This window comes from Dipteris shenzhenensis, chromosome 28 (genome assembly GCF_047967505.1).
Source record: "Dipteris shenzhenensis isolate YYH24624 ecotype China chromosome 28, Dip_SZ_1.0, whole genome shotgun sequence".
Classification (NCBI taxonomy): Eukaryota; Viridiplantae; Streptophyta; class Polypodiopsida; order Gleicheniales; family Dipteridaceae; genus Dipteris; species Dipteris shenzhenensis.
Genome location: NC_141623.1, coordinates 11,736,323 through 11,761,720, shown reverse-complemented (window position 1 = coordinate 11,761,720; position 25,398 = coordinate 11,736,323). Strand labels below are relative to the sequence as shown.

Sequence of the window (25,398 nt, the reverse complement as noted above, 5' to 3'; positions counted from 1 at the left end):
TTGCTGCTTTTGGTCCCCAATGATTGTCTGATTGAATCGATCTATACAAACTACAGCTCAATAATGTGCTTCTGCGGCTACGCAAAGTCTGCTAGCTATATCATGGGCATGACATTGAGGGTCATCGCCAGCCTCTAAGATGCTGACATTTTTTGCTTTAAACTTGTGTTTTCGAAAAAGAAGCAAATCTTTTGAACTTTCAACAATTGTGACTTATCATGTAGCCTTTACAATCATGCAATGATGTCAAGAAATTTAAAACAAAAACTACTTTCAATATACGCATAGATATTGAATCAGACTGAGAATCCATAAGAAGCAAGTCACCTCTCAGTCAATCTGGGTTGAACTCTATTCGAACAGAGCTCTTGGTCCCCCAGATTCTTTCTAGCGCAAGAAATGACATCGTGAGACCAGCTTAAAAGCTCCAGATTGATTATTGTAAAATTAAGACATAAGAATATCTTAGGGAATTGATAGCAAATCTGAACCCAGCGTTCAGAGAAAACACACACAGTGGTCAATTACATGACCTGTCACTGAAGCTCCAGGATACTCCGTTTTGTTTCTGTTGAACTGAAGCAGTTCTGATGAAGCTTCATACAGGTAATGGCAATGACATCCGAAAGCAAATTTGCAATGAGCATACACCTAATTCCTTGCATATAGAGGTGGTTAACAAAATGTACTTCTGCATCTTTAGACTTGTCGCATTGAAGATATGGAGTTTCAATCACTAACAGCATTAGAAAGATACTGGTACATCCTTCCATGCATTCAACAGCTCTTTGAAGAATTCACATTTGCGTATCCAATCGACTTAAATCAGGCAAGGGGGATTACGTAGAAAGGTGGCATGAATCCATGGCATAGACCCAGATTTTGAATATGCAAATCCTTGTCCTGGCCTGTCATCAAAACGACATAATATCAAAAGTGTTTGATACTATTGACGTTTCCCATACATCAAAGATATCTTCTTCACTGTGCAGTACAAAGAGCCTGTCTCCTCCAACGGCAAAGTCAGATATTGCACCTCCCTCTCCTTTTCTCAACCTTGCAGTCTCTACACTTCGTGCAGCATCCCAATCAGGACTGCAAAATACATATACGCTATCATTTTTGCTAGCGAAGAGCTGGGAGCCCCATGCAGCAAGCTTAGAGTAGCAATGCTCCTCTGATTCAGAAATCTTCCCTGGCTGGTACCGATCCCTCCATCTGACAACTTGATTGCTCGTTCTCATGTCAATGAAACCCAAATTGTCATATTGATTCACTACACACACTGTGCAGCATTCCTCCATAGCCACAGTATCCATAACCACCTTCTCCATAACAAGAGATGATTCAGAATCCGTCCATGACCAAACAACACTCTTTGATCTTGTGTCCAAAAGACTTATAAAGCTGTCATCACTGCGGGGGTATAGCGTAGCCACCAACAGCAACTTGCTGTATGGAAGCCATTGAAGCTTACAAGCATCTCCAAGGGGCCAAGAAGGGTCTTCATAGAAGAAATCTACCTGCTGTCCTGTAATCTGGTCCCAGCTTCCAATGCCATACTCATTGCCGCGACCTCTACAACTCGCAAAAACATGGCCATCACTGCTAGCAAGGGCTGTTGCGGTGCAATTCTTTTCTTGGCCATTGTGACACACTTGAAATTTGTGTTCTGGCTTCCCTGTCTTCACGTTAAACACAGCCATTCCCCCAGCTTTGTCCCCTCTCTCGCAAGTGCATATAACCATCCTCTGAGGGTTCAGAAAACCCACATCATTCACATTCACGTAGTCGAGCGTAAGAGGTGCCTGCTCCTCCATAGTCCAATCATACACATGGACCATAGCCCCATGTGCCACACAGCAGCTGCCATCTTGGGCAGCCCGAATGGCGGTGGCCTCCCCAGTTGCCCTTCCTCTCACAGAGGCCACACAGTCCAGCCTATTTCCATCTAAAGAACCCCATTTAGCGGCTCGGACGTGGTCAAGAATACCGTAGAAGAGAGCCTCTCTGAGGAGAGCTTTCTCGGACATCCCAGGAGGAATGTGAAGTTCACCCGTTCTCAACAAGTCGAGGAGTACGGAGAAATACACAGGATTTCTGTCTATGAAGAGCTCCTCGTTCACAACGTCGCTTTTCACCCGCCAATTGTCGTCGATCGTGGCGGACAGCATCGAGTCCCGGCCCGCGTTGGCGAGTGTGGTGCTGCTGGTGACGAACAGCTTCCCTCCAACATTGAGCCGAATTTTGGGCTGAGACATTGTCATGTTAGGCTGAAGCGCTCGACCTCAACAGCCAATAGTGAGGATCACTCAGTGGAACCAAGAAGGCAGGGCAAGATGAATCGCCAGGATCGATACAAATCAAACAGAACCGAGTCGTGCAATGCATTGAGGAAACAAGGATTCGAAGTCACTGTTCTTGAAAGCTATGCCTCGGTGCCCAAGATACAATTTTGCATGGATTTTCAGCACGTCTAAGAATTTATTCTGCAGCCATCGCGATTGGATTTTCATCTTGGCTGTCGCAGCTTCTTCCTCAGACATGATTCTTCACTCTATGCCTGCCTTCTCTTTTGCAAGCTGTTTGAGTGAGTACGATCCGACTGCTTTCGATACTCCCTCCATATATATTCTTTCAAGACCCAAACCTCAGAGATCGAAGCAGTTACGATTCTAAGCAATTCAACAGTAAGTCGAGCAATGCTCAGCCCAATTCACAACAGAAAGCATAGAAAGCCAGATCGAGCTGCAGAGTCTGTACTACCCAACGATCATGTGCTTTGTAGTAAATAACTAGAGTGCTTGTCCAGCTGGGCTCTTGATGAATACTTCTCTCTTTTGCTATAAGTTCACATGAGTCACGTTGTCAGAAATGATGCAGAAGATTGATGTTCAATTGCATGCAACCTTTTTTAGAGATGTTGTTCATGTCGACAGTAAAACGTAGTTTTTCTTTTTTTCGGAGAAAGACAAATTCCTATTCTTTGCATTGTAAGCAAATCTATTGTCATTCCACTTCGAGCGAACGACGAGGAGATGTATTTCAGAAATGTATAAATAATAAATCAAAACGAAATTGAGCCAGAAGCATGCAACTGTGACAGGAAAAATCCAAACCCAAAGCTGCATTGCATGTACGACAAAAGTTCCAGCACCATTTGCAACTTCATTGGATCCCTTTTTTCGAAGGCACAAATGTTTATTTTTTGGGTCAAATTATGTTCCTACGCTTTAGGAAATAGTACTTCCGCGCTCTGGCCGGATGGCCCTCGAGCGTGTTGTAACCTAATGGACCTACTGTGTTGTGGCTCCTTATGTAGTACTGCTCTAAAGTTCGTGCTTTGTCTACGGTGTCTGTTGTTTCCAAAACTTTGATTTCGAAATTTTCTTCGAAGGGCTTGTAATGTTGCAAGTCCTCTTTCATTTTCGCCGGTGGTTTTTTATTGTGCTGTTTGATCCTCCGTGTTTGATCCTCCGCGGCAGGTCTGTCGTGCTCCCTATGTACTTTCTGTTGTTGGGCTTGCACGTGATGCAGTAGACGACGAGGCTCGCGCGATTCCCTTGCGCGGGCGCTTCAGTGGAGGCTCCTCCTTCATCTCGAGGCTCGCGTCTTTCAATGTCGTACCTGTGTAAACATTGACAATTACGTTAGTCATCGAGGTTTTCGGTCTTTTTTTTTTCGTTTGACGTCCATAATAGAATGCATTTATTTACTTGCCCTGGTTTTTCTCTGTTGCCGTGAAAGGATCGTTTCCAATACCGAAGCGCTCCTCGTATAAGTCCCTGTCGAAAATATACGTAAGCTTCTCCATTGTCGTCACCGGGTGCGTCGCGTCGTGCGTCCCTCCAAATTGTTCCATGAATTGTTCGAGTATAGCCGTTGCTTGATCGCGCATCGTGTCCCTCAGCAACTCTAAGGATACGTTGTACCCGTAATGCAGCAGTTCGCACGCATACGCTGTGATCCCTTTCGTCTTCGTGTCTAGTAGCTTCTACCTCTCCAAACTTTCCATCATCCTATCGGTCTCATCGAACTCAATGTCAAGCTCGACAAGGATCTCTTTGAGGAGTCCTGCAGGGAGAAGTGCAATCCAGGATGAGTATGTTGTTCTTGCAACTCGTTAATTCTGTTTCTCAACTGTTGCGGTTTTTTTTAATTTTCGGAAGCATTACGCACCATTTGCGAATCTCAAGCCTCCCGGCTCTCTTTTAGCTGGCAAACGCCTCTTGCAGTTATCAATGAAGTCGCGTAGTTCCGCATACGTGTTGAAGCCGTTGATGTAAGCTCCCGGACGTTCTCCTGCATTGTTTGCTAGCCGGAATTGCTTTGTGGTTAGGAAGAACCTCCTCTTTGCTGGTGGAGGTTTTGTTGCCTTCGCGTTGCTTTTGTATAGCGCAAATAGCTGCTTGCAGGCACGACTTATTACACCGTCTTTTCAAATGAGCCGTCTTTTTAAATCTTCAAGAAAAAAAGATTCTTTCATGCTGGTGGAATTTACCTTGTCTGCGTCCATGTCTTATGCTGCAATGTCCCGAGCTTTATGATTCTCTGCACCTGTTCTCGACAACAGACAAGATATTAAAACCATTTTCCTTGCACGCATGTTTGACGCAACATATTCATGACTTGCCTCTGCCTTTGTCAATCTCTAGTAGTGAATACCTTTATGCACGTGGTTGTGTTGTCGGCTGTGAGAACTCTCGTGGAATTGGTCTGAATATGTCTGGATGTGGGTAATGTAGTATGCGCAGCCTCGTTCTCTCAGTCACTCTGGACAACATCACGTATGCCAGGCCAGGGGCAAATACTCCTCGGAATATGAGCAGCGCTTTGTTGGATATGGTTGCGCCTTGGGATTTGTGTCCCGTGATAGCGTATGCTAGGGTCAGTGGAAATGTGGACTTGTGGAACCATTTTCCATTTATTGCCTTTCGCTGATGCTTCGAGCGTCATAATGTGAGCACGGCCACTGTTGTGTCCACGACGACAGTGATACCGTTGATTTCCCCCCTGCTAGTTGCATTGATGCTCTTGATTTTGCACATTGCTCCATTTGCGGCACCTATTGCGAGGTCGATGTTTTCCGTTATCATTGCCTTCGCCCCCACGCAAATTTTTCCTATCTCGTTGAAGCTTTTGTCCTCCAACCATTCTTTGAGAGCTGGTTCGCTCGCGGCGTTACTGTGTATTTGAACATGCACAATCGTCTCGGGAGTGTTGAATTTCTCCACAAGCTCATCGTTGAAGGTAGCGACATCGACTTTGTGTGTGCAAATGATGGTTGTTTCAGCATCAATGAAGTGGCATGCATCTTCCTTGTCGACAATGCACTGCTCCAAATAGTCGAAAATCTCGTCAGTTGTGGGCGTCCTGAGTCTTATGGTATGCAAGAATGCGAGGAACGGCATGTCTCGTGCATGTCGCACCGAGAATTGCATGTGGTACATTTTCGCTGCAGGCCAGTGCGCGGAGGACGTGATGTGGCACGGCTCGCAGAGATCCTCGCGGTGTTTGCAGACTGGCATAGTTGTGCCAGGTCACCAAAAATTATCAGCATTTTGTGTCTGAATGGCTCATGCAATGTGCCATTAGTGACATTGATGATTTGTCTTACCACGAGATCGAAAGTCATCCTTGTTAGCATGGACATCTCGTCAATGATGATCGCGTTGGCTTCCTTGATTGCGAGGTGTCGCTCATCCGTCTCATGGATGTTCAGTGGGTATTAACTGCTGCGCACAGGGATCTTGAATTGGTAGTGTACAGTGGTTGCAATCCCGCTCAGCCGCGTCGCAGCTGCCCCTGTTGATGCACAGAGTATTGCCGTTTTGTTTTGCGCTACCAGATGCGAAACCTAGTACCGTATCAAGAAGCTTTTGCCGCTACCTGGTGTTCCACAGACAACGTGTAGCCCCGAGCTTGTTGAAGCCAGGCTTTCGAAGACTCTTTGTTGTTCTACTGTCAATGCGGTGGATGGACAAAAAGAGTAGAGCCTAACCCGCCTTCACAGCCACCCTCATCCACGTTTAAAACACCCGAACAACACAATCACAAAGCAAAAGTCATCCATTCAATATCATTGTATCTACATATACTTTCTGATACAACTCACACTTGGATACATTTCCTCCAGAAGCCAGACAACCTCAAACAAAAACCCAGTGGACCACACAAATTCAAGACAAGTGGACTTCTTCCTTCAATAACTCTGAAAGCATTCAGCTTCAAATGCATCCAACCCACAATGCACATGAAGACTATCTTCTTGACTCTTCAAGACATCAACCCACAAAATGGCCACGGTCAGAAATCCTATCATGTCTTCCCGAGATCAACATCAACTACCAGAAAGGATGCGGCCTGCCATTTTACTAAGCAATAGCTCATAGTCACCCACATACAAGCCCACACAAAAGACACCTCAAGCAAGGACTTCGGCCTCTTTCATCTCATGCAAGCCCAACCACATTCTTGTTGTAGCTCATGCTTTCTTAGACCAAGGTACTCCAGCTTCTATACATGATTGTCCAGCCCGTGCTCTCGTTCAGCACACTCTATCATCACCCCCGGCCCAGAAGCTCCTTACACAGGCTGCAGCTTCTCCTACTGTTCTCGGAGCATACTCTTTGGCAACCGAGGTATTCTGCCCATAAAACACCGCTTAGCCAAACGACTCTCTGCCTTTAGTCTCCGAGCAATCGTGTGCTCACTCGATGCATAGCCAGCCCATCTCCTCTAGATCCCGTATGCGCCCTCTGCTCCACGACGAGAAGCTCCTTTTGTCTTCGTTGCCGTCATCACGCATACTTGCCAGCTCGTCGGATACTACCTCCTTCCTCTTCCTGCGCTTCCTTTGCCATCAGCTTCATCCAGAAGAGCCCCCCTTCTGCTCCACCGAGCACACCGACCTCCGACTTCCCTCTCTTTCTGTGTTCCCTCCTCGCGTATCACCAGCTCACAGAGCTTACAAGGCTCCCTGCTTATGGCTCTCCTCCTCCTCGCTTGTTACGTGAAGATGGCCAGCAAGCCTTCCATAGCGAAGCGCCACCTCCAAAATCCCGTCGCCTTTTCCTTCATGTAAGCATGGCAGCTTCACAGCTACTCCTGATCCTGGAGCTCCCAGCAAAGCAACAGCCCCGTCGCTTCTAAGCTCCTCTCTTCCATATCCGCGTCGCCTTACTCCTCTCTCTCCCACTCACAGAGCTTACAATGCTCCCGTATCCTCCTTCCGGTGCTCTCCTTGTTGTCTGAGATCCTCCGAGTGTCCACCACCCTTCACGAACTCACAGGCTCCCTCCTGCAGTCGTTGCAACCTCCTTGACAAGCAGCAGCTCCTCCTTTCAAAGCTCACACAGTCCTTTCTTCAACACGAGGTCCGTGCCTACGACCCTGCTGATCCTCCACGGTTCTCCTTCTCCCCCTCCTTGAAGCTCTCCACACACACGTCATTAAGCTACTTCTCTCCCCCGATCATAGCTCCCCCCTTTCGTTGTGTGATCATCCCCTCTAGCAGGATCCCCTTCACGTGATGATACTGCCTCCTCCTCACAAGGCACTCCCGTCGCCTTTTTCCTTCTAAAAGCATAGCAGCCTCACAGCTACTCCTGATCCTGGAGCTCACTCTCCTATCGTCCGTCCCGTGATCCTCCACAGCTTTTTTTTTCTCATGGAGCACGCCCTCTCCTCTTAGCATGCTACTTGCAGTCGCCACCTCGCCATCCAGAACCTCCTCGCCTCGTTCTCACGTAGCCACCTGCATGGATACCTTTTTTATTATAGCCACGTCATCCCATGCTTTTTACCACTCTTCCACCCTTCCTTCAAACTTTACACCAAGGTCATGGATGCCCAAAATCCCATTCTTTAACACACCAATGCATGCTAGAAGCACTTAGCACCATATTGCCCATGCTGCCACATATGGTGAGCACCATTCCGACATAATGGATTTTCAAGACAGCCACGACAAAAAAATACTCATGTCCTCCTACAAAAAGGATTCGGGACAACCATGAAGAGCACATGTCATCCCACAACAAAACCCCGTCACACTGCTTTGGATTGCCTACTGCAACCACACTGCACTTCATTATCTCCCAGAGTCCCTGTGGAAGTGTCTTCCATCTCAAGACAATATGTCATCAGTGTGGATTCCTTCATGAGAATATCCATAGCTCATTTCCACCACCAACTAGCTATGTACATAGCTATGCACTAACCCATCAACATGCAAGAAGTGAAAAATATTTTTTCATTTTTATCCACACATCTCTAGCAACCCCTACTCTTCTGCTGTGACATTCATGTCCAGCAGCTAAAGAAAAACACCAGCAAACCACCTGGATCAAAAACAAAGCAAGCTTGTACTCTATGCCTCTGCTTTTCTCCTCCCGGATCAAAAGGATAACTTTGAACCCTCCACTGCCAGATATGCTTAATCCACCATCCCCCTGGATCAAATGGAATCAACAACACACCAATTTGATGTAGCCACTAGCTCCTTCCATGTATCCACATCCTCACTAAGCCTCCAGGATCCCATATCTTATCTTGCCAAGATATTACACAACTCCACTGGCTATCAGCTGTCACACTTATATCATGAGTCTTGCTCCTCTTCTCATGAGTCACATCTTTCGAGGTCACTACCTCACACACAGATTCACACACAGATCTCACAGGCACAACCAGCTCATAATCTGTGATTAGGAACTTCTCAGCATACCCTATTGCCTCAACCTTCGAAGCTGCAAAACTCAACCCATCACATGAATTATCAAGATCATCCAGGAGCAAACAAACATCTTTTCCACCTGAAGAATGCTCAAACATATCAGCACATTCTTTCTTGTCATTGCCAACCACACATGCAAAATCCATGAGGGTATCATCAAGTAAAGCATCTAGCTGATCATCAACCACACTATCACTGCCATCTAGCTCAACATGCATACTGGTGTTTTCATTCTCTTCTGATGAGATCAATGCTAACATATCATCCAGTGCATCATCAAGGAAGCAATCCAACTCATCCTCTGAATCACCATCATCCTGTAAACACTGAATCTTAACCTCATCATCCACATCAAAGTTTGCATGTACACAATCAACACTTGCTGGTCCCACCCAAACTAAGTGTTTTAACTGCAGGTCTTTTACTTTATCAGTAATAGCCACATCAGCTTCATCACTGTCACACATGATTGAGCTCTCATCTTCACTACTAATTTCACACCTCTCTTCCTCATTTGCTGAACCTGAAATCTCAGCTTCTTCGGTATGCACAATCACAGTGTCAACCACAAACTGATTGCATTCAGCCATCATATGCACATCATCACCACACAACACTGGAGCATGATCATCATCTACACACACAGACTTATCCTTAGCTGCCATTAATGGGCTCTCAACCTTTCTGCCATCTATGGCAGCAACCCCTTCTCTCGGGCTCTCCCCTGCCACCTCGCATGGATCTAGCTGAGCAACACCCTCCTCCATAGCAACTGACAAGCCTCCACTCATAAGTGTAATGATATCCAGCTCCCTTACATCATCAGGTTCCTTCAACAGTGAAGACAACTGACTCTCTTCCTCTGATGAGATGCTCTCTTCCTCTGTCTCACTCAAAGAATCTATCTCTTCATCTGTGACTGTCTCCTCAAGTTCCTCTTCCAATTCCAGCCTACATCTCATCACATAATCTGGTACTCTCCTTGCATCAGCTGAACTTCCTTCTCCTCCATCCATAGCCTCTCTCCTGTTATTTTGACCTCTGCTTCTTCTTGCAGTCTCCATCCAATTTAGGCTGAGTGTTTTCATCAGCTCCATAGCTTCATGCAAATCCTTTCTCAGGGAATCATCCTGCATAGGAATAGACACCGGCTCTCTCTCTACATATGCCTTGATCATTTTTGGCCTACTGACCAGGGTTTTAGGCTCCTCTTGCATGCCAAGCTGCCTTAGTCTCTTGACCTTCCATTCTTTCTCTCTAGCCACTCTGACTGCATCCTCAAAACTATCCAAATTCTTCAGCTCCACCTTCAGACGGAGTGAAGGCTCCAGACCAGCCACAAACCGGTCTCTCTTTATCATTTGCGGGGGTACTTCAGGAATTAAAGCCTCACACCATAGACTCCACAGTCTACCAAACTCTATCAGATACTGATCCACATCCTGACTATCCTTTTGCTGAATTTTGCACAACTCCTTCCATACTTCATTAGGGCTCCTGGATTGTGCAAACCGTGCAAGAAAAGCAGCTCTCACCACTGTATACTCCAGATTTTGCTGTTGAGGATGAGCAATCCTGAAGGCAGCCACTTGAGTCTGCAACCATGCCTTTGCATTTCCCTGCAAACAATAATTCATGATCTGAAACAAAATCTGAGGGGTTGCCCTATCCTTCATAAGTGCTGTGAATTCCATCTTTTCCAAGAATCTCACTGCATTCTCATATGGCATCCCCCAAAACTCTGAAAAGTCCTCTGCCATCCTCACAATCTTTCAACTATCACACACCCTGGCTTTCTCAACCACAACAAAATTGGAAGGCAACAAAATAAACACACTACTGAAGAAGCTCACTCTACATCCGAAGAGCATTCTTTTTCCTACCGGCAAGCACTTTCAAAGCTCTCTGCACTCTGGCTCGGAGTCGGATCACACATAGCTGGACTTCAATACATCTGTCCTTCCTGTGACCACATTCTCCACACCACTCACACTGTATCACTCTCATGTGTGGATTTCTCCCCATTGCTTGCAACATGTCTCAGAACATTTGCTCCTTCAGTCTTGTAAACTGAAGTGAACTTCCTCCGTGGAGGCACCAAAACGTGGATGGACAAAAAGAGTAGAGCCTAACCCGCCTTCACAGCCACCCTCATCCACGTTTAAAACACCCGAACAACACAATCACAAAGCAAAAGACATCCATTCAATATCATTGTATCTACATATACTTTCTGATACAACTCACACTTGGATACATTTCCTCCAGAAGCCAGACAACCTCAAACAAAAACCCAGTGGACCACACAAATTCAAGACAAGTGGACTTCTTCCTTCAATAACTCTAAAAGCATTCAGCTTCAAATGCATCCAACCCACAATGCACATGAAGACTATCTGCTTGACTCTTCAAGACATCAACCCACAAAATGGCCACGGTCAGAAATCCTATCATGTCTTCCCGAGATCAACATCAACTACCAGAAAGGATGCGGCCTGCCATTTTACTAAGCAATATAGCTCATAGTCACCCACATACAAGCCCACACAAAAGACACCTCAAGCAAGGACTTCGGCCTCTTTCATCTCATGCAAGCCCAACCACATTCTTGTTGTAGCTCATGCTTTCTTAGACCAAGATACTCCAGCTTCTATACATGATTGTCCAGCCCGTGCTCTCGTTCAGCACCCTCTGTCATCACCCCCGCCCCAAAAGCTCCTTACACAGGCTGCAGCTTCTCCTACTGTTCTCGGAGCATACTCTTTGGCACCCGAGGTATTCTGCCCATAAAACACCCGCTTAGCCAAACGACTCTCTGCCTTTAGTCTCCGAGCAATCGTGTGCTCACTCGCCGATGCATAGCCAGCCCATCTCCTATAGATCCCGTATGCGCCCTCCGCTCCACGACGAGAAGCTCCTTTTGTCTTCGTTGCCATCATCACGCATACTTGCCAGCTCGTCGGATACTACCTCCTTCCTCTTCCTGCGCTTCCTTTGTCGTCAGCTTCATCCAGAAGAGCCCCCCTTCTGCTCCACTGAGCACACCGACCTCCGACTTCCCTCTCTTTCTGTGTTCCCTCCTCGCGTATCACCAGCTCACAAAGCTTACAAGGCTCCCTGCTTATGGCTCTCCTCCTCCTCGCTTGTTACGTGAAGATGGCCAGCAAGCCTTCCATAGCGAAGCGCCACCTCCAAATTCCCGTCGCCTTTTCCTTCATGTAAGCATGGCAGCTTCACAGCTACTCCTGATCCTGGAGCTCCCAGCAAAGCAACAGCCCCGTCGCTTCTAAGCTCCTCTCTTCCATATCCGCATCACCTTACTCCTCTCTCTCCCACTCACAGAGCTTACAATGCTCCCATATCCTCCTTCCGGTGCTCTCCTTGTTGTCTGAGATCCTCCGGGTGTCCACCACCCTTCACGAACTCACAGGCTCCCTCCTGCAGTCGTTGCAACCTCCTTGACAAGCAGCAGCTCCTCCTTTCAAAGCTCACACAGTCCTTTCTTCAACACGAGGTCCATGCCTACGACCCTGCTGATCCTCCACGGTTCTCCTTCTCCCCCTCCTTGAAGCTCTCCACACACATGTCATTAAGCTACTTCTCTCCCCCGATCATAGCTCCCCCCTTTCGTTGTGTGATCATCCCCTCTAGCAGGATCCCCTTCACGTGATGATACTGCCTCCTCCTCACAAGGCACTCCCGTCGCCTTTTTCCTTCTAAAAGCATAGCAGCCTCACAGCTACTCCTGATCCTGGAGCTCACTCTCCTATCGTCCGTCCCGTGATCCTCCACAGCTTTTTTTTTCTCATGGAGCATGCCCTCTCCTCTTAGCATGCTACTTGCAGTCGCCACCTCGCCATCCAGAACCTCCTCGCCTCGTTCTCACGTAGCCACCTGCATGGATACCTTTTTTATTATAGCCACATCATCCCATGCTTTTTACCACTCTTCCACCCTTCCTTCAAACTTTACACCAAGGTCATGGATGCCCAAAATCCCATTCTTTAACACACCAATGCATGCTAGAAGCCCTTAGCACCATATTGCCCATGCTGCCACATATGATGAGCACCATTCCGACATAATGGATTTTCAAGACAGCCACGACAAAAAAATACTCATGTCCTCCTACAAAAAGGATTCGGGACAACCATGAAGAGCACATGTCATCCCACAACAAAACCCCGTCACACTGCTTTGGATTGCCTGCTGCAACCACACTGCACTTCATTATCTCCCAGAGTCCCTGTGGAAGTGTCTTCCATCTCAAGACAATATGTCATCAGTGTGGATTCCTTCATGAGAATATCCATAGCTCATTTCCAACACCAACTAGCTATGTACATAGCTATGCACTAACCCATCAACATGCAAGAAGTGAAAAATATTTTTTCATTTTTATCCACACAGCGGCATTGACGACGGTGTGAAACTCGGCCATTTTTTGCAACATCCTCGCGCGTGTTGGCCCTTCGACGGTTTGCTAGTCGATGTTAGGCGCTTCCATTGGGCAGTCTCGGATGATCGCAACCTTTTGCAATATCATATTGATCAACTGGTCCGTGTGGTCAGTCGCTAGCAAGTTCCTTTGCGTGTATTCGGTCACATACATCTCGAGGTCCTCGTTGCTCAATATGAGGCCGCGCATTTGGCATTCGACAAAGTAGGATCCAGCTGTGTTGGCAGCTGATATGAGCTCCGTTTCATTCCTGAAGCTGAGTTTTCGCAAGAGCACGTTGTAGAAGTACCCCTCTGGTTGATGTCCAGGGTGGTAGTCAGTGAATCTGACTACTCGCTCACATTTTGCGATCCTGTTGCCGAAGAGGTCAAGACCGACCATTCCACGTTGCGTTTCCTTGGGCTTTCGTATCACATATTGCCTATGGTAATCGTAGAACGTGCTCTCCTCGATGACGCTCGGTCTCCTGCAGTATATGTCGACCGGGTGCAGGGTGACGTTGTTGTTTCACTAGACGATGCGTTGTCTTAGAGATGGTGGCGAGGAGTCGACATAGTGAACGGTCTCACTCCTTGTGATTGTTGGTATCTGCATGCAGTTTAGCGTGGCCTCTGTTGGAGAGGTTGGTTTTGATAGGAGGCTCGCAGCGATGAGTTTCAGCTTTACTTCGTCGAGATGTTGCAACCCCAAATGTGAGGCGTCTTCTGAACGGATGTTCAATTTGCCCATTGGTTCAGATTTCATCGCGTACTTGAGGAGGTAGTGAGAGATTGAAGAGTTTGTCACCCGCTGTATGTTCATGTGCGCACCCCACAACAGTAACACAGAAGGGTGGTAAGGGACGACGTTTCAGTGCTCATGTCCCGGTCGGTAATACAACCAACGTTGTGTCAGAGGGTCGAGGATGGGTTCATATTCTGGCTGTGTTGCGAAAGGGAAGCCGTGCTTGCAACTGTGGTGTGACGGTCCGACGTAGCACGCTTTCCTACATACGTGCGATTACTTCCTGAGAACTAGTTCTCGCAGCCTTTTGTTTTGAGGATCCAGGGCCTCGTCCTTGGGGACGTAAGCTGCAATCTCATTTGCAATTCGCTGACGGTCATCATGGTGGACCCACAATATGACATGGGCGTGTAGGGAGCCCCTGTTTTGTATCTCATAACGAACGACATGGTGTTGTATTCGGCCAAGCAGACCGTCGGATGAAAGCAAATGCTTGCGCATGAACATGTGGAAGCGTGCGTGGAAAAGTGCCACGCATTCAACAGGACAGTCCTTCCAAGTGAATTGCGCATTATAATGCGTTGCGATGCTCTCGATGACATTAATTTCTTGCCACCGTGTATCGGTGACCTCGTCTGCAGTGAATGTCAGAAAGAAATCTGGGAGGCCCCAAGCATCGACCATCGTTATGAGGTCCTTCAGTTGCCGTCGATGCCACGATTGGGACCCCGGCATTGTTGATGGCATGCTGTAGCGAAGCACGTGTCTCATTGTGTCTTCATCGATCGTGGCAGGGTTGGCTTTCCTATATTGGTCGATGTCTCGTTGCAAGCATGTAGAGTTGCTTGAATTGGCAATCATCACTGCCTGTTTTAACTGGAACATGATCAACAGGTACAGCTTGTAGAGCGTGTAGATAGAGAATAAGGTGCATATTCTCATTTTCACATAGTTGCTAAACTGTATGCAGCCATCATAGTAGCCCCGTCCGAAAGGGAATAGGAATGGGAACACTGCTGACTCCATGGTTATGTCAACGCACGCACTGCCAGCTGCTGCTACTCCATCGACGTGGAATGAAGCGACCCTCTCTGAAAGCATTTCTATACCCCGTAGCTATATGGAGGCAAACTCATGCTTGTCCCTTGCATCAAAGGCGCGACGGTTCGCGGGGTCCACCATGTTTTGCAAAAGCAGGAGCTCAGGCTGAGATTCCGCTATTGACATTAACTCGAAGGGAGCTGTCTCATCGTGTAGTTCCAAGATACCTACAATGGTTTGAGGACTCAAGATGCACATACCCATCTTGATGTCCGCACGCTCTGCTAAAGAATTGTACTTGCGCAATATTGGATTGTTCTCGATGTTGTATGCGAGCACACCTGACAGCTCGTTCATCACGATTTCTTGAGCCGAGCTTAGTGGGACGTTTCGCCAAGATATCAGAGGATTGTCTAGAAGTGACCTTCGATCGAGTGTGCCACGAGCAATCGCATTTGCAGTCGTGGTAACTGAAATGGATACATCTATGATGCTTAGCAGTTGCATGTGGAGGTGGTTTGTTTTAAGCAACTGCCGAGAGTACTGTGGCATCAACCGCACAATGTATCTGCTCCGTTGGGCATCTCGTGTGCAGCTTTGGCATTTCCAGTAAGTCACTTGCATGCCCATATTCTCGCAGGCATCCAAAAGTATCATGTTTCCAAGTGCGGCGCTGTGGCTTGAGATCCCTATGCCTTGCGAAGAAACGATCCTTTGGTTTGCAGACACTAGCGTGGTTATGCCACAGACACTGCAGATTGCAGATTTGAAGGCTAGAGAAAATAGCCGCGCAATTACTAACCCATTGCTTGTATCTATCTGCGATGGTCAACCACGATGACATAGCTGGCCTCAAGGACATCTTTCTTGATGTTATATCAAGTTGAATAGCTCGATCTCTGGCTGCTCTGAGCGTTGACGAATGGTCATGTTCGAAGGAGTTTCCGGTGGTCATTTCTACATCGTGACATGAATCGATGTCTTATGTTCGGGTTTAAACACCTACAGGGATTAATAATAAAAACCATCCGAAACTTTGCTACAATTTCACTCACGTGGTTTTGTCTAAATGCAACAAGAAAAACAAAATGGACTGAACCTCTATCTTTAGAAGGTGAAAGAATTGATAAAATAACTTGAATCAAGCAAATACATTTTGTTGTGCGTACCTTTAGGAGAAGACACTCGTTTGGAGGCTGCAAACATCTCGAAAACAGAAGTGTTGCAGACATGATTAGTATGTTGGTCGAACCAAGCAAATGTAATGTTCCCTTGCGGAAACAGAATGTGCGAAGAAGTGTGCGTGCTCAAGATGAGGAGTTTAAAAAAAAAAACCATACGTAATGTATGGTGGAGAGCCGGCACATGTCTCTCCAAAAATTATATATCATAGGGGAACGTGCCATCCCCCCGTTTCGAATAGTCACCTCCAGTGTTGGAGGTGTAGCGCATTAATGTGGACCAGAGCAACAGACGGTGCAGAAACATTTCAGAATTGAAATGACCGTACATTGTACTTACGTGGAGTATCCTTTCTGATGTCCACAACTCGACGACAAGTGGCCTATTTCTTTGCTGGAGTGTTGGAATCTGAAAAACAATCATGATTAGTCAATATGCATTCCTCGTGTTCAGCATGTTTGGATATGTTTGTTAGCATATGTGCAATTTCCTAAAGATGATAAATTCAAGCAGAAAAGCTATACACAATCCAACGTTAGACATCGTCCGTGTGCTGATATCTATCTCTCGGAGGCTTAGTTCCTTTAGTAATTATTTGTCAATGCTGCGAGCTTGTAGCGACCTAGAGAATGTCAAAATTTCTCATCAGCGTTTTGGTACTTTTGTCTATGGACCTATATGCACTATTGATTGGAAATTGTGAGTTGTAAAAGGGGGTTCACATCCCAACCTACAACGAAACAAGGTTGTGGCAAGCCAGCGCAACCTACAATGGAAACTACTGCTGTTTTACCCGTCTATCTGTCTCGAGAAGCAAACAGTCCTATTTGGCCGCTATACATGGCCAACATCAAGAAATAGAATAGACGTGTATTCTGTGTAACTAGCCAAGCTGCTGAGGTTGCCGAAGTAGTGACAAATCCTGTCAGTAGAATGAGACCCATGGAGAGTCCATCAATACCTGAACTTCGATGGGAATTGATTGAATTTATCCAGCTTTAATCCTCCACCAATCTCTCGTTGCAAGCCCACGTTGCAAGCCCACACCGCAGAACCAGCAACCAATAAATCAACTTTTGCTGCAGTTTTGTAAGCTGCAGCAGGTTTGTTCTTCAGGACTTTAATTCCTCTGCCATTGAGCTCTTGCAGCACGAACCATGAAATGGGTACGTAGGCACGGAAATTAAAGAATCATGCTTCAGTTCTTTTTGGATCTCTAACTTCAACTGTAGCTTCTCAACCGAATCCGGAATCGAAACGTCAATCCATTCAGGTATCGGGGTGGTTACCCTCCCACATATATTTAAAGAGAGAGAGCGAAAATTTACTGGTTTCCAAGTGGCATTGTGGAATACTTTCGCGGCTTTTAGTAGCCACCTCCCGAAGTAAGAAACAAAGGATGTCTAATGAACACAATAAACAAAAGTGCACGTCACGCGCCATTTTCAAAATCAAGCTAGAGATGTACAGATCTAACATATCGTCTTTCTAGATACGGATAAAAGCATGGATTCATGTATGGAGAGTAAGCTTTGGAAGAGATGTGCGGCGAGATGGGCTTCTCTCCTGTATGCATTTGTTAATGCAGCAATTGTGCAAGCAGCAGAATAGCTGTGTAGACTTTTGTCCTGGAGTCCCCGTGGAGGAAAGGGAAATTAATGACGACACAAAGCATCCACAACTTTGTCAAGTGGAAAAAGCGCACAAAGAGCATCCGAGGCTTTTGATCGTGGAAGCAGAAGCATATACTGGAGCTTTGTCTTTAAGCCCGTCATGGGTGTTCTACCAGCTGTGCTTTTACGCAATTCTCTCCAACCATCTATTTTGCTCAAAGAAATGAGAACTTATTACGAAGATCCGGAGTCCGATTCTTCGTTCGATTCGAATTTTGGAGGTTGGGGATTTGAAAGCTCAAATTTAGTCGCCGATCAATGGAGCTGCAAGTTGCAGCTTGTCTGTGTGGGTGAGGGCTTGTTATAGTCTCCAAGCATCGAGGGATGCTGACGGTTGCACATGATAAAGTGGGTCCTTGAGCAAGGTCGAAGCCAACAGGATAAACGATAATGCCAACGCTTCGACGGAGTTCTAACTTCTGAAGGAGAGGGAGGATGAGATATGGAAGAGTCTGAGAGACTATCTTGAGATAGCAGCTGGTAAATCTATATCTTTTACGGGAGATAATCTATCAGAAATTTCTATAGCAAGATTCCCAATTCACTGCGGAATGGTTGTCTACGAAACAGGTATTCCCTACATGGATTGGCAAGTAAGGAAGTAGAAGCAAACCTGATGGTGATGATGAATGATGAACAAACAGCAACACACTTGAAATTACACACTTGAAATTACAATGTTTTTTTATGTTTCACCTATATTTAAAGGTTTTGCCATGGCTTTTTACGCAGCTTTTCAAAAGCTTTCAAAGCTTTTAAAGGTTTTGCCATGGCTTTTTACGCAGCTTTTCAAAAGCTTTCAAAGCTTTTGGGCTTTCAGAATTTAAAAAAAAAGCTTTTGGGCTTTCAGAATTAAAAAAAAAGCTTTTGGGCTTTCAGAATTAGAAAAATCTAAGGGTGTATATTGTGCCATGTGGAAGCACAGGATTTCAGAATTTGAAAAAACGTCCTAGTGCTGGCCAAGTAATCATGTGCATTCTTTGCCAAAAACTAAATCATGTGCATTGTGCAATGGATTATGGGATAATGGAATCAATCTAGATTTGCACACTTCCTTTAGTCAAACCAACCCTAGTAAACACGAGAAGGTCGTTATGAAGTGGTATTATGAGTGGGTTCATACCATCGTGACACGGCCGCACGTTATTCAACTCGGAAGTTGCCCACGAGAAGTAGGCTTTGTCCTGCTCGGTGGCACGCTATTCGACTTGGAAGTTGTCCACGAGGAGGCTTCATCCTGCCCCCCCATTCGCCCAAGCACCGGTCAGTCGTGGCAAAACCAATTACAAGTTTTTTGCAGTGTGAACTCGCTAATAACAAATATAAGGGAGCCAACGTGGAGACGTTTCCAGATTCACTAGGTCCACCCCATCTGAACATCACACTCAAACGGACATCCTCTGAAATGAGTTGATGTGAGACGAGTAGACGGATGGTCCGAACCCAACCTTAGAGTATATCCCCATGCACCCGAGGATCAAGAAGCATTTGGACAGTTACACGTCCCCCTTGATTTTAGGACTAGCACCTTCCAAAGAAAGGAGCCCATTTTGGGGGTGGGGCTAGGGCAGACACCAGAGAACTAGAGTCCAACGCTTACATCACCAAAATAGCAAAGAATTGGTTCATGTTGGGAGTTGGTGAGAGAATTCCTTCTGCCATGGGGACTCTCCTCTGCAACACGGAACCAAGCTCACAACAGGCTACCAGTAATGGCCACTACTCCTCCTAGATTTTTGGGGCATGGGGACCTTCTCTTAGGTCGATGTAACAACCATCCAGATGAGGCCTTCATAGAAGAAGCCAAGGAAAACAATGCCAAAGAAGCTTCAGCACAAAGCATTTGTCATAAGAAAGGAAAACAATTGAAGCCACAACTCCTCACGGACGCAGTATTATTTAGAAGAAGAAAGAGAATCGAGGTGTCCAACTATGGAATAAAACACATAAATTGGCATCCAAGTTGATGCGGAGACTTTATGAGGTAGATAAAGCATCTTCTTTAGAAACACATAGCAAATGGAACATCAAATTATGCCAAAACTAGCTAAAGAGGGGAACACAGACAACAACCAAAAATATGTACCTAACATCAGTTTTGAAGAGCTACCAACAACCAAACAAAGTAGCATTGATTGGACTTCACCAAAGTGCAAGGAACAGAGGGCATGATCAATAAAATATGATGAGCAAGTCTTTCGAAGTGAAGAAATAATTGCTACACCACTATTTTTCTCTCGTAACACCTTTGAAATGTGGGAGATTACTCTTCTTTTGGTTCATACCATCAATGATAGTCGTCATTTGCCATATTTTGCATCAAAGAATTTTTTTTAAAACCATCGCTAGTATTATTTTGTAACATTAAGGTTAGTGTTTCTTTTGGCAACACTTAGAAACAATAGTGGATGAAGGTACCTATTAGTTCGACTGGTTCTTATAGTCCATCTATTTTTCAAAGTGACTAATAAGCATTGGCTACGTACATTTAATGCTTACCAATCAATTGATGGTTTCCATAAACTTTATTTCATCATTTGCCTAGAAGAGTCCTTTTAGTATGTTCTTCTGGCACATTTTTCTCGTAAGGCTCTAAGTGTTGACAAGAAACACGATCTCAAGGGGCGTTTATTTTTTAATTGATTCCCAAAAGGAGTATATTGGTATTGCCATCCGTCAGTTTTTACTCAAAGCAAACCTATAGTAGGCAGAATGCTTTGATACATAGCTATTTTTCAAAAAACAATAGTCCTATAGTTGCCTCATAATTCTCAAACCAAGAGTGTTCTAATCTAAAAGATGACATACATCTAACATTTTCCTTCTTGGCCAAAGCAGTTTTTGCTAAGGTTCCTAAGAACCTTCGATTGGTGAGACGTGGTATTGCTTCTTTGAACCTCAACACAAATAGTTTTGTAAGGTCCAAAATGCTATCACCCTCTAGGTTTAGTGGCCTATTTCAGACACCATTTCTTTGATTGGAAACTACAAATAGGGATGTCTTTCTTTGGCAATATTTCCTTCCATCATTGGGCTTAATGGCTCAGCAAAGTTTTATTGGCAAGCATTTTTTTCAATCATGGAAAATTGTTATTCAAAATATCTTTATGGTCAGGAGTTCATGTCTTTGGGAGAATAATTGACCCAAAGAGTGTAGAGGAAGAAGAGAGTGTTGGAATACTGTAATTGTAAGAGGATTGTGCATGCATCAAGAGGGGATGTTGAAACCTTTTATGTATTTCATGTACTTTTAATGATCCAGAGAGTGCAAATGGAGAAAAAACTATGGCAATCCTCTAATTGTAAGAGGACTATGCATGTAGCTATAGGGGATGTTGAAACCTCTTATGTATTTTTTTGTATTTTAAACACCTCACTAGAGATTGTGCATGGAGTTCTCTATTAGGAAGAGAAATTTGCAAGTTTGTAACATTGGTACACGTGCTCTACACATACACTGCAATCTTGTAATCATTGAAGATGAGTGCAATGCTCACCATGTTGTGCCACATGTTGGCATTGAGAGGTGATGTTGGAATCTCTATGTAAGTAAGCAAGACAGTGCATGGGTGTAGTTATGGCTAATCATGTAGGATAATCCAATGAGACGCGAGTGAGTGGGATGGGGTATAAGAACCCCAATCCAAGTTTTTGCATAAGTGCACACATGGTTGAAGCATATCATGTGGAATGAAGTCCAAACTTAGAGTTGTGCTCCATTTTGTAATAACTTTTGATTCTTTTGATGCTTTTCCTTGCTTGGTGTGACCTTAGGGATTGGAGTGCTATATCATAATGTACTCCTCACTTAAACTTTTAGGGTCTACTTCTCCTACCTTCTCTTATGATAAGGGCACAATGGTTGTATCTTCATCAAAGTTAAAGCAGAAAGGTTGACACATTGTGAGCTCCTAAGGAACAAGGAGGTCTGAATTTTTTATGGGATGAACTTTCGCCTCATGTTGATTCAACTTTGGACCATAAGCCTTTACAAAAATGCATGATATATGGCTTGACTCTTAATTTCCATTTGTGCAATTAGAGGTACTAATGGACATAATAATTGTATGGGAGTAAAGGACAAATTTTCCACATAAGTATTCAAGGAGAAATGCTATAAGATAGTCCTCTTAAAGAAACTCATAAACCACAAATGCTTTTTTACAAATTTGTTGTGAATTAGAGTTTAGTGAGATTGGTTAGTAGCCATTAGGGTTTTGAAATATGGCAAGCCTCTAGTAAAAAAGCCTTGGGTAGTTCATTCCGACACTTGGGTAGGTCATTCGAACACTTCACAAGCTTGCTCTCTCAACCCCAACTGTTGTTTCTTTTTTGTGGTTAGAAGTCAACTTTATTCACGATCACGTACTTGACCTGCAATATTTCGTGGTAATGTGCCTTTTCACGTCCATAAGTTGGGATTGATTGTTTCTTTTTTCCAAAGAACTTGTTATCTTGGAATGTAATACCATAGCTAGTGAGTGTCTTAGATTTATACATGAACATCTAGTGGATATGAAGTATTATGTCTAGGAAAGAACCTTGGTAATTTTAGGTGCTTTTGGATAGCCTTTTTGCCCTAAATTTAACTCAATCCATGCGATGATAGCTAGGAAGGGTGGGTGGGAGAAATTGTCCTTAGGCCACTTGCTACTCCTTTTCTTGGTGATGCAATAGATGCACCATCCCCACAATTCGATTGCAACATGGGAGGGTGCTTAAGAGGTGAATCAAATCAACAACTATTGGGTTATGGGAGTTGTAGATGGTGAATCTATGATGTACTTACTCCTCATAAAAAATGGAAATGAGCATGCCTTTAGAAAAACAAGCTGTGGTAAAGGAACTCAAGAGGAGATGGGTTAATTTAGATTATATTTATGTATTGCATCTTGGATTACAGGCCAAGCCAAAAAATTTTATTATATTAGCTTAGTTTGAATATGGTTTCACCAAATAAATTTCAAGCAAAATTTCAAAGTGTTAATTTTTTTTAATTTATTTTTTCTATGTAGAATTTTTTGGGCTAATATTAGCTTTTTCTCTTGTGTGGGATGTCACACATTTCTAACAAAGAAAATAGATAATATGCAATGATCATTTGATCCAAGTGATGAAGAGCATGAAAGACAAACCAATGAAGAGGAATGATTGGAAAAAAAATTCATTTTTTATTCTGAAGGCTCATTAGCACTTGCACATTATATTAATCCATGTACTGTCACACAAGTCAAGGTAATATATTCTCAATAAGGGTCATTACCTATGAGTGATATTGTTACCCCTCCTATTGCAATTAAAGTAAAAGGGTAGTCCTCAAAGATGTAGGAGCATCAGGAGAACATATAACTAATGGGACCATCAAAATCAACCAAAATAGAATGTGTTTAAAAATAATGAAAGACTTTTACGATTAATATTGAGGAGAGTATAACATGGATTTCATTTATTTTTTTCTTTTTCTTCATTTTTGGGCACAGCCCAAAAATCCATCACAAATGAAAAGTTAATTTGCTAACACTATGAATTTCCAGTAAGAAAGGCAAAGACTAGCTTATGCAAGGAAATAGAATTTACACCATCCTCTATATTTAATACAAAATCAAACAAATAAAAAGCTATTTAAAAGAATCGTCTTGTATTTCATTTTAAAGAATCCTCCTTTTTTTTAAATACATTTAATAAATTATAGCTTTTACTTTTTTAAATAAAACTAAATAAATAAATAAAAGAATCCTTCTAATATTATACATAATCAAGAAAAATAATAAGAAAGATTAGATTATATTTTATTTCATAATGGCATTTGTACAAGAGTCATTATTAAGATATATATTTATATACTTACCCTGTATGGTTGCAGATCTGCCAAGTAAGTATCTAACAAATACCTGGCATGGATCATTGTCCTCCACCCACATGAATAGGGATCATCCTGTTGTGGTGGATGCACAAACTTGACAACCTTAGGCCCATGGTTTATATAATTAAGGAGGCCAAAAACATCATTGAACATCTAGAAATGTCCTTACCTTTAAGTCAAAAATCTGAACACTATCTAGTAGGTCCACAATTGGAGGACAATGATCCAAGACATCCAATAACCTTTTTAGGCCACTGCAAGATATTAAAATCCTATTGTTAGCAATGGTGAGGTAACAACTCATAACTTTATTTATATAGGGCTATATTAAAGAAAGGAAACATACAGATCAAGCTCCGTATGTGTTCTATAGAGAGGATTCATACGAAAGGCTTGTTTTTATTGAAGATCAATACACATTAGGCTCCAATGGTTGCTGCAAAAAAAGACAGATACATCAGTTAACACTACAACAAAAAATGATTGAAGAAATGAAGTAAAATATATTATTCACTTACTTAGAGTGATAACGTAACAGGATGAGAGTGATCAAGGTGAAGTCATAGTGTTTAAACCACTTGACAAGATCACTTGTAGGAAACTTTGGATTTATTAGTAAGGGAGACATGTAGGTATCAAGTATATGAACCTCAAGTTGTTGCTGCTCTTTTAACCCTGCTCTGTACATGCTGGTAAAAATAGTGTTATCAGTGCATTCTATAAGAAACTCAGTCCATATCATCAATTAATCAAGAAACTCAACCCATATTCATCACCTAAGCATGAAGATCAATTAACCGAGAATAGAAAAAAGAATTGTATCAGTCACCCACTCTCCTCTGACATGAAAGATCACAAATAGTCTTGGGTCAGTGTTATATCTCTCACAAAAGTGGCATCTTGAAACTTGAGGATAATAATTGATCCCAACTCCATTATCCTTTGATTATTTCTAAGGTCCCCTAGGGCAATCTCTTGGTGGATGAATTTCCTATTGGAAGCATCCCTCTATTCTATCATGGCCTCCTCACAAGCATCCTTGCCCCTTGTATCATGTGGAGATCGTGTGTTACCTCCACTATATTTATCCCTACATCCTTTGGTTTCCTTGTTGCTCATGGTACAAATAGACTATCCCTCATTTTTAGGTCCACCCAATCACAAGGATGAAGGAGTATATCATATCTATAATGAACTCTCTTAAGTGTATCAATATCCTTTATCATCAAGGTGACCCTATGAGTTGAGTAGGAACAATCATGCTATCCTGGAAGAATTCTATCATCCAATCTTCAGTTGACTCTTGGAGGAAAAACAATGTAGACCTATGCCATCTATAACCTAATTGATTATCATTACAGAATTCCCACACAAGCCTTTGAAAGGGAGCCTTTAGTATTGCATATCCCAACTATGGAATAAAACACACAAATGACAGACCATGACAAGTCGGATGTTGTCGTCACACTTCAAGAACATGGATAATAATCTTGCATATAGCTCGGCACATAAAAATGTCTTGCCTGAGCCAAACACCATAGTCACACATAGAAGGCTTGTGACTGGGGTTTGAGTGCCAAGAGTATCTTAAGATGCCGATGTAGGTGCTTTGCACACTAAGTTGTGGATTCCAATAGCGTTTGCAATCCTTATAAGCTCATGCACTCGTGGTATAGCTCTGATGCACCAAAACTTCATCAATTTTTCACTTTTGGTGCCA

General features: G+C 43.9%; 1 pseudogene; it reads right to left on the bottom strand.

Annotated features, from left to right (window-relative positions):
• Positions 1-432: 432 nt before the first annotated feature.
• LOC147883171 (BTB/POZ domain-containing protein At2g24240 pseudogene) lies at positions 433-2,749 on the bottom strand (annotated as a pseudogene).
• Between the last annotated feature and the right edge of the window lie 22,649 nt (positions 2,750-25,398).